The sequence below is a fragment of the Microcebus murinus genome, chromosome 13, assembly GCF_040939455.1.
Source record: "Microcebus murinus isolate Inina chromosome 13, M.murinus_Inina_mat1.0, whole genome shotgun sequence".
NCBI lineage: Eukaryota > Metazoa > Chordata > Mammalia > Primates > Cheirogaleidae > Microcebus > Microcebus murinus.
In genome coordinates, this window is record NC_134116.1 from 50,154,291 (window position 1) to 50,164,397 (window position 10,107).

The window sequence follows — 10,107 nt, forward strand, 5'->3', positions numbered from 1 at the left end:
CAATTACTCACGTAAATTTCCGACAATTGGAAAAATTCCTCTGCCCTTCCTCTGCCCTACACTTTAAAAGGGGGGCATTTTTCCATTCTTTTTTTTTTTTGAGACAGAGTCTCGCTTTGTTGCCCAGGCTAGAGTGAGTGCCGTGGCGTCAGCCTAGCTCACAGCAACCTCAAACTCAAGCAATCCTCCTGCCTCAGCCTCCCGAGTAGCTGGGACTACAGGCATGTGCCACCATGCCCGGCTAGTTTTATATATATATATTAGTTGGCCAATTAATTTTTCTATTTATAGTAGAGGCGGGGTCTTGCTCTTGCTCAGGCTGATTTCGAACTCCTGACCTCGAGCAATCCGCCCTCCTCGGCCTCCCAGAGTGCTAGGATTACAGGTGTGAGCCACCACACCCGGCCCATTTTTCCATTCTTACTACTACTTTCTGTGCCTGCCAGTCTGCAGGACAGGAATAGTTCTAGCCAGTAAATAGAGACTCACAATTTGGCCCAATTTGGTTTCTAAGGTGGTCTTTTCTTGCACTTCGGACTATAACAGAAGGTTGTTTAGTTTCCATGACTTTGGGTAGAAATAAGAGTTCCTGTTAGGGTCGATTTCTCCATTTATTCCATTGTGGTCTAAAAAGACACATGGTATAATTTCTATTTTTTAAATTGTTTGAGACATGCTTTGTGTCCTAGGATATGGTCAATCTTAGAGAATAACCCATGAGCTGATGAAAAGAATGTATATTCAGTGGTTTTGGGGTAGAATGTCCTGTAAATGTCAGTCAGGCCCATTTGTTCTAGAGTTCTGTTTAAGTCCATTATTTTGTTTAATTTATTGGTTTTTAAAACTACTTATTCAATATGTAAATGATCATTAAAAATTAAGTGGATATAAAAGTTAAAGGTTATAAATGGTTTATGAAAGTCTTATAATCAAATTGCTTAAAATTAGGTGGATTTGTTTCTAAGATTTTTTTCTTTCAATTTTTTGTCCCATGTACAATATGTTTCTCGTATGTTTATAAGATTTTATTAAAATTAACTTTGATCATTAATACACTAATACAATAAAATTTGGTTTTCTCTTTAAAAAAAAAAGCAGAACTTGTGTGCACATAATAATTTTACTGAAGAACAAAGAATATATCCTTCCACTCATTCTAGGAAGATGTTTCTTTTAGAACTGGAGATTATAGCTCAAGTCAAAGGTGTTCATGAAATGGGAAGGCATGGTAAGAATTTCCCTGTGCCAGCATCTCTTTCCATATTGCCATCTTCTTCCCTAGTCTCCAGAAGCTTCTGTGGCCGTGTCCAGGTATTGCATGTTCCTTCTCTTTAATCATTTCCTATGCTAGGTAGGCATCTGTATTTAAAAGACAGTACATCTCATTCTTAAAAAGATTCTGTGTATTATCATAACAAGAATGCCTGCTTAGTGTTCTGGGAAGATATCAATGCTTTCTGAGGACTGATCTTTGTCTTCCAATTTCAACCACCTGGTGTATCAATATATTAACCAAATTATTGCTAAGTCTCCTAAGGCTAATAAACATTTCTCCATCCTCAGGATTTATTTGTTTACAGTATCTAAAATTACCAGAGATCATAAAAGATAACCCTTCATCTCCCTTATTGCCATGACCTTTCCAAATGAAGAGAGCTATAATAATAATAATAATAAAAAAGTAAAACCTTTGCTGCAGCATTTCAAATCTTCATGACAGTGTCTGACTCACAGTTCTCTCAACAGCTTGCTGCTTTCCTAATGATCTCTTTTTTTTATTTCCTCAAACCCATTTATTTTCAGGTCTGCAAAGGCATATACTCTTTCTGTCTCTCTAGATACAACATACTTGCTTCTAAAAATTAATTCACATCTAATAACAAATTGAAAGAAATAATTTAGGAAAGAGCTGCCTGTTGCTAGGCACTCACCAGACCACTTCACTCTCACATACCAAGGAAAGTCCTCAAGTGCAATGGTGGATAGTCAGGCACAGGTGAATTTCACAGAAATGACACATGATAATTCGTTCTGGGAACAGCAATGGGTTATGCTTTCACAGGATTTTAAAAACTAATAGTGGCAGCCTATGTAATAATCATTCTCAGCAAATTGCCAGCATCATGTGGGGTTGTCATTGCTTAATATGTTAGAAGTCGTTGATAACATGGCAAACAAAGCCACCAAGAGAAAAACCTTAGACCAATGGGACACTAGCCTAGCTTTAGAATATATACCAACCCCTAAATATACATGAGTTTTTGTATTTGTTTGTTTACTTACTGGAATTACCCTATTACCTAATGGATGAATTTCCTGTGCTGGATTTCCCTAGCGTTTTCTGTCATATTCCCAGTGGCTCCCATTTCTGTAGAATGGCTCTGCAGTCGTTTCTGTATGTTTCTGCATTAGAAGCAGACTCAAGAAATATTTTATAATGCCATGCCACTCACAAACACAATAAATTATTCAAATTTCCAAAATGAGATATTCATTATTCTGGAGACTCACTGTGGATACAATTCTTTTCATTCATTTATAAATATTTTTGAGGGCTTATATGCCATGCACTGGACTAAACACTAAGGGAAACAAGGATGAATTCATCATAGATTCTATTCCATCAGTTACAATTTAAAGGAAGAGTCAAATTTAAGATATTTCCATGCTAATTAGCTTGAGACTTTTGCTTTTTTATTACCTAGAAATAAATATCTTTCTAAAGGAAATACATTCCTAGAAACATAAGAACTGTCCATTCATCATCATAAATGATCCCTCAAAATTCTCATTTCCAAAATAATCCACAAACTTTAATCATTTGTATTCCTATTAGGTGACAAATAGTATCTTTTTTAAAAAAGAAGTTATAGGTAAGAGAAATAGTTGTCTGTAGGAAGTGTTAAATCTTTGCTTCCCCAACTGTCCTGTACTTTCCTTGGCCTTCTCAGCGGTCCCACTGTGTCCACTAAAGTACAGGTACCTCAGGAAAGCCTCACCAAGGCCTCCCCAGCTCTGACTCTTAACAGGAACTTTTTCACCTTCCACATCTCAGGCCAGATTACTACAGACCAGTTTGAAGTTCACTGCTTAGGTTAGAACACCATCTGTGCTCATGAGGCAATAACTTTTAATGTGCAAATTAGTCACGCTCCCAAAGAATTTATTTGGAATTTGAAAAGATAATTCTTTAAGTGAAAGAATTGCTCTAGGTGCAAAATTAAGCCTTCTGTTATACCAGCAAATGAGATATTTGGGGGTGGGAGGGTGGTCTTTCTATGTCTAAACTAGATCACCTTTCAAGGTCCTGAGGAGAAGTCTTGACGCTCTCCCATCACCACTTCAACACCTATGATCTGTAAACATGATCTCCTCCATGGGCTTTCCCCAATCACTTTAGCCCTACACTTAAATAGCACTGAAAGCTTGCGCTCTGAGTTACATGGAGGCTAGATTTCATGTCATTCACTCAACAGATATTTATTGAGCCACCAGAATGTGCAGTAATGGGTAATGGAAACACAATGCTGGAATATGCCTTGTATCTCATGAGCTTTCCAGCCAATTAAAGCCAATAATAATTAAGTCTATGAAAAATTAGAGAATAAGAATCTGTAACTCCAAAATTTGATAATTCCATTTAAAAATTCATGTTATACTACCACAGTAGAATTAAATGGCCTTATTAAAATTTTTACTCACAAATTAAAATATTGTATGATGAAGAAAGTTGGCCAAAATCACTTTGAAGCTAATTAGTGCAAGAAACAGTGCATGTAAACTGCTTAGCTCTGCTCCTGGCACATAGTAATCTATCATAGCTGTAGGTGCTGTTTTTATTGTTGATGCAAATTTATTGTTGATTCTCAAATTCTACATTTCTATAGAAAATTCCTGATAATCATTGTCAACTTGATGGATGATCATCAAACTCCATACCATAGCAGAACTTCAACTTCCAAGGGAGGATGATCAGGATAAATTTTTAAAGTTTTAACTAATTAATTCATTGATTTGACAAACATTAAAACCATATGCCAGGCATAAAAAAATGATTACATCCCTGTGCTTGAGGATTTCACAGCATAATTGGGGAGACATATAAGGAGATAGATGATTCCAAAACTGGTATTTGTTAAACTGGTTGTCTTCTGTGAACACATAGAAGAGAAACTGCCTATCCTTGTTCTTAAAAGAGGTAACCTAAAAGTTAATCTCACAGGCATTCTTAGGCAGATGGGCTAATAAAAGGGCAGAAGAAATTTTTTAATATTAATTTTAATGAATATGACTTGTTCAGAAAATGGTAATAGTAAATCTGGAACTCAGGCTACTTGTGACTAAGCTACCTATAAAAATATATATAATCTCTGAAGGTTGGACATGTGGGAGAGTGTCAGTTATAGGGCCCATATGCCATGCTCAGGGACTTATCCTATAGGTAATAAAATATAATTGATAAACCTGGTTTTAATATAAAGATATTTCATCCCTTTTCTCAAAAATCATCTCATAATAAGAACAAGAAACAAAAATACTACTTTGTCTTCAAATACTAGAAACATTTGTAGTGCCAAAGAGTATATAAAAATTGAACTCATAGAGAAAAGGCAAATATATTTGCACAGCAGAGGAAGGTCAAATCTAACTGCCAGCAGAAGTTATTGGCAAGAAATAGGCTAGTTCTCCGAGGAACCCAAGAGACGCCAAAGAATTGAGGGAACCAGGTGCTGCAGAAGGCAGAAGAGTAAGTGTAGAGCTGAAGACAGGTTGTTTAAAGTCTGTTCAAAACACATCTAAAAAGCTTCTAAGTCTCCACAAGATTTGGCCGTTATCTCTCAACCACATAAAAAAGGGGGGAGGTTTATATCATGGAGAATTTGAACCAAAGAAGTCTGTGACTCTGGGACCCCACACATACAGAAGAGCAAGGATGAAGCAAGAGTATCATGCGATCATGAACAATAATGAATGGTGGACCTTCCAGCTCCCTTTTGTTGCCCAGCTACACAAGAAACATATACCACCAAACTTATAAACACCCAAACACTCCAGAAGGACATGATTGTGAAGGATGGTTGGAGGGCACTTTTCTGGAGAAACTTAGCCTCCTTAGAAAGAATACTTCCAGATCTTAGTATGGAAGTCTGTAATGAAAAGCTTGCACTAGGCAAACCTAGGGCAAAGCCAACCTTTCAAAAAGCCTTGCCCAAATACTCAGAACCTCTGATCATTTGTGCAGTGTTTACTCTTACATAGGTATAGATACCAATGATAACCAGACATTTTAGAGAAGCCTTCAACATAAAATATAAAGACAAATATACAAAGTAACTTATAAGAAATACAGGTGAAGTAAGGATGAGAAGAAACCAAGTATGCCTCGATTATTAATAATATCAGAAAGAAATGAAAGACCAGATATTAAATCCAAAAAATAAGAGCAAAATATTTTGAAAGAGAGAAAGAGCTCTCAGAAAAATTGAGAGTAAATATTTCAAATACAAAAATTAATTCAGAATATTTGTTAGAAGAAGAAATGAAAGAAATATCTTAGAAAATAGAAGTGGAAAAATGGGGTGGGGGGTAGATAGAAGATTAGGGAATCCAGGACATCTAACACACAATTAGGAGTTCCAGAAAGAAAAAGAGACAGGAAGAAATGTGACAATAACAATTTTCCATAACTGAAAGTCACCAGTCTCTAGATTATGAGAGGTTATATGAGCAAATAAAAAGGTGGTTGTTTAAAGCCATCAAGTTATCAGGTGATTTGTTATGTTCCAATAGATAACTGACACATATGGCCTAGGTCATGGTCTACTCTCTAGCTGCCAGGGTGAGTGGTAGCCCCTACCTTGCATCAAGAGTCATGTAGTGTATAATTCCCCAGCTGTAAGAAAAGGGTATGGTTACAATCCTGAGAGTCAGAAGTTCAGGCTGGTATCACACGTGCAGCTACAAACATCTGGCTACTTGACTAGGGCTAGATAGTATATCATGGCCCATTTCACATGTCTGGCAATTACCTATGGCTAACCACTAGGCATATGTGAGCAGCAGAAAAGTTTCTAGCAGCAAAAAGACGGCAAGCTCCAATGCACAAGAATTTCTCAAGCCTGTTTAATGTATCCTGTTGGCCAAAGATCTCATGGCAAATCTCATGGTCAAGATAAGAGTTCATGTGTAAAGGACTACATACACAAAGATATAATGAGGGAAGGACATTAGTGTAACAATCTATAGACCAAACAGAGCTACCCTGAACTGTGGATCTAGACTGAGAAACTTAACTAAGGAGAAAAGATAGTAGAAAATATTTTTATGACGTTTGCTTAGCTTTCATAAACACTCTAATCTTAGCATTTATAATTACTTTCAATTACATGCTTATTTGTGCACTTTTTGCATTCCTTTTTATTTCAGCATATTATGGGGGTACAACTGTTTAGGTTACCTGTATTGCCTTTCCCTCCTCTTCTCCCCTGGAGTCAGAGCTTCAAGCTTGTCCATCCCCCAGATGGTGCACATCGCACTCATTATGTATGTATACATCTATCCCCTCCTCCCCACTCCCATCTGCCCAATGTCTGATGTTATTCCTATATGTGCACTTAGGTGTTAATCAGTTAATACCAGTTTGCTGGTGAGCACATGTGGAGCTTATTTTTCCATTCGTGGTATACTTCACTAAGTAGAATGGGTTCCAGCTCTATCAAGGAAAATACAAGAGGTGCTATATCATTATTGTTTCTTATAGCTGAGTAATACTCCATCGTATACATATACCACATTTTATTAATCCACTTATGTATTGATTGGCACTTGGGTTGTTTCCACATCTTTGCAATTGTGAATTGTTCTGCTATAAACATTTGAGTGCAGATGGCTTTTTTATAGAGTATCTTTTGTTCTTTTGGATACATGTCCAGTAATGGGACTGCTGGATCAAATGGTAGATCTGTATCTCTTTAAGGTATCTCCATATTGCTTCCCACAGAGGTTGCACTAGTTTGCAGTTCCACCAGCAGTGTAGGAGTGTTTCTATCTCTCCACATCCATGCCAACATTTATTGTTTGGGGACTTTTTGATAAAGGCCATTATCACTGGAGATAAGTGGTGTGCACTTATTTTTAAATGTCTGTCTTCTAGATTAGAATCTCTGTGAAGACAAAGATTATGTCTATATTTTTCCACTTCTTTTAGCCCATGAAATGGCAAAAGGCCTAGCTCTTATATTTTTTTCCCAATCTGGGTGATTTCATTCATTGTATACTCTTTTTTTTTTTTTTAGCATATCATGGGGGCACAAGTGTTAAGGTTACATATATTGCCCATGCCACCCTTCCCCCCTCGAGTCAGAGCTTCAAGTGTGTCCATCCCCCAAACATTGCGCCTCTTATTGTGTTTGTATATACCCATATCCTCCTCCCCCCTCCCACCCTCCCGACACCCGATAAATGTTATTCCTATATGTCCACTTAGGTGTTGATCTGTTAATACCACATTGCTGGTGAGTACATGTGGTGCTTATTTTTCTATTCTTGAGATACTTCACTTAGTAGAATGGGTTCCAGCTCTATCCAGGAGTATACAAGAAGTGCTATATCACCATTGTTTCTTAAAGCTGAGTAGTACTCCATGGTATACATATACCACATTTTATTAATCCACTCATGAATTGATGGGCACTTGGGTTGTTTCCACATCTTTGCAATTTTGAATTGTGCTGCTATACACATTCAAGTGCCAGTGTCCTTTTCATAAAGTGACTTTTGATCTTTTGGGTAGATGTCCAGTAGTGGAATTGCTGGATCAAATGGTAGATCTACTTGTATCGCTTTGAGGTATCTCCATATTGCTTTCCACAGAGGTTGAACTAATTTGCAGTCCCACTGGCAGTGTAGGAGTGTTCCTCTCTCTCCGCATCCACCCCAGCATTTGTTGTTTGGGGACTTTGTGATAAAGGCCATTCTCACTGGAGTTAAGTGATATCTCATTGTGGTTTTGATTTGCATTTCCCTGATGCTTAGAGATGTTGAGCATTTTTTTGTATGTTTGTTGGCCATTATTCTGTCTTCTTTGGAAAAGTTTCTATACTGGCACAAGAGAGGGACATTGGCCAGTAGAAGAGAACAGAGAACCCACATATAAAACCATCCTCATATAGCTAACTAATCTTCCACAAAGCAGACAAAAACATACACTGGGGAAAAGAATCCTTATTCAATAAATGGTGCTAGGAAAACTGGATAGCCACATGTAGAAGACTGAAACAGGACCCACACCTTTCACCTCTCACAAAAATCAACTCACGCTGGGTAACAGACTTGAACCTTAGGTGTGAAACTATTAGAATCCCAGAGGAAAATGTTGGAAATACTCTTCTAGACATCGGCCTAAGCAAAGAATTTATGAAAAAGACCCCAAAGGCAATCACAGCAGCAACAAAAATGAGCAAATGGGACATGATCACATTAAAAAGCTTCTGCACAGCCAAAGAAACTGTTAAGAGAGCAAACAGACAACCAACAGAATGGGAGATAATTTTCACAATCTACACATCTGATAAAGGGCTGATAACTAGAATCTATTTAGAACTCAGGAAAATCAAACAACCCCATCAAAAAATGGGCAAAGGACATGAACAGCTCTTACTTTTTAAATGAAGGAATGAAGAAGGGAACAACAAATGTGTCCACAGAAATGGGTAGAATCTGGTGTTCATGATGGCATCAAAGACAAGCAGAGACAAGAATGTAGCTATGGGTTGATGCAAGGAGTAAATCAGGTCATTTGTGCATCTCACACATACATAGATGTTCAGTAAAGGCTTATTAAATATGGATATAACAAAACAAAATTGTGGCCTCAGATCTTAGATAACACTTTGTTCTCTTCTTTATTTAAAAGCTTCCATAACTGTGTGAATGTCTCTGTATCCACAAGTATTTGGTTATAAGAGCAGTTCTCAAAATTTTGGGTCCAGGACCACTTTACACTTTAAATAATTTTTGAAAACCCCAAAGAGCTTTTCCTTTGTGTGTATATCTATCATTATTTCTCATATTAGATATTTCAACTGAGAACTTTTAAAATATTTCTTTTTAATAACAATAACAAACTTATTATATATAATACAAATAGCATATTTTTATTTTTAAAAAACATTATATTTCCCAAAATGAAAGATAATCTAGTAAAAAGATCAGCATTGTTTAAGAGTTTTGCAAATGTCTTTACTATAAGTCTTAATAGAAAAGAACTGGATTCTCCTCCTCCTTCTGCAGTCATTATATTACAGTATCATGCATCATGTAACATCTAGAAAATTTCATTAAACAGTTAAGAGACAAAGAAAATGAAAAGGCAAATAACTCTTATTATTGTTATGAAAACACCTTTGATTTTATGAATCCTCTAAAAGGGTTTCAGGCATTTCTCAAGTGATGGTGGTAAAAATCTTCCCCTAAAGTTGGTAGCATCTTCTAGGTAATACAACCTCAGAGTATTATTTATTTAAAATCCAAGAAAATAAATTGAACTGTTAGGATTTCTTAGTATCAAACAAAATACCACTCTAAAAGATCTGTTAACATTAATAAGCCCATTACTTAGCAAAATAAAATTGGACTTTTTTAATGGATTTCTCATATATAAGATGAGCTATTTTTCTATCCTTTGAGCAACTGTATAAACTCAATGATTGTTTGCATTCTCTTTTTTCAACTCTTCTAAAAACTGAAAATAACTCTACAGACAGCCCATTCTCTTTAGTCACAACAATTCATCTTGTATCAATTATAAAATAATAACTTAAATTTCTTGAGTGTTTCATACATTCTAGGAATTGCTCAACATGCTTTACTGTATTATTTTGTTTAATCCTCAAAACAGACTTCTGAAGTAGGTATTATTCTCATTATCATTTTATGGATGAGAAAACTGAAATCTAGAAGGATTAAGCAAATTGCACATCCAAAGTCATACAACTAGCAAAGAAAAAATAAACCCTCAAAGCTTTTAACTGCTGTTCCATTCCGTTTTGCTATTCATGAATAATATTTTCTACTATTGTCCATGTTAACTACACAACTTTTTCAATT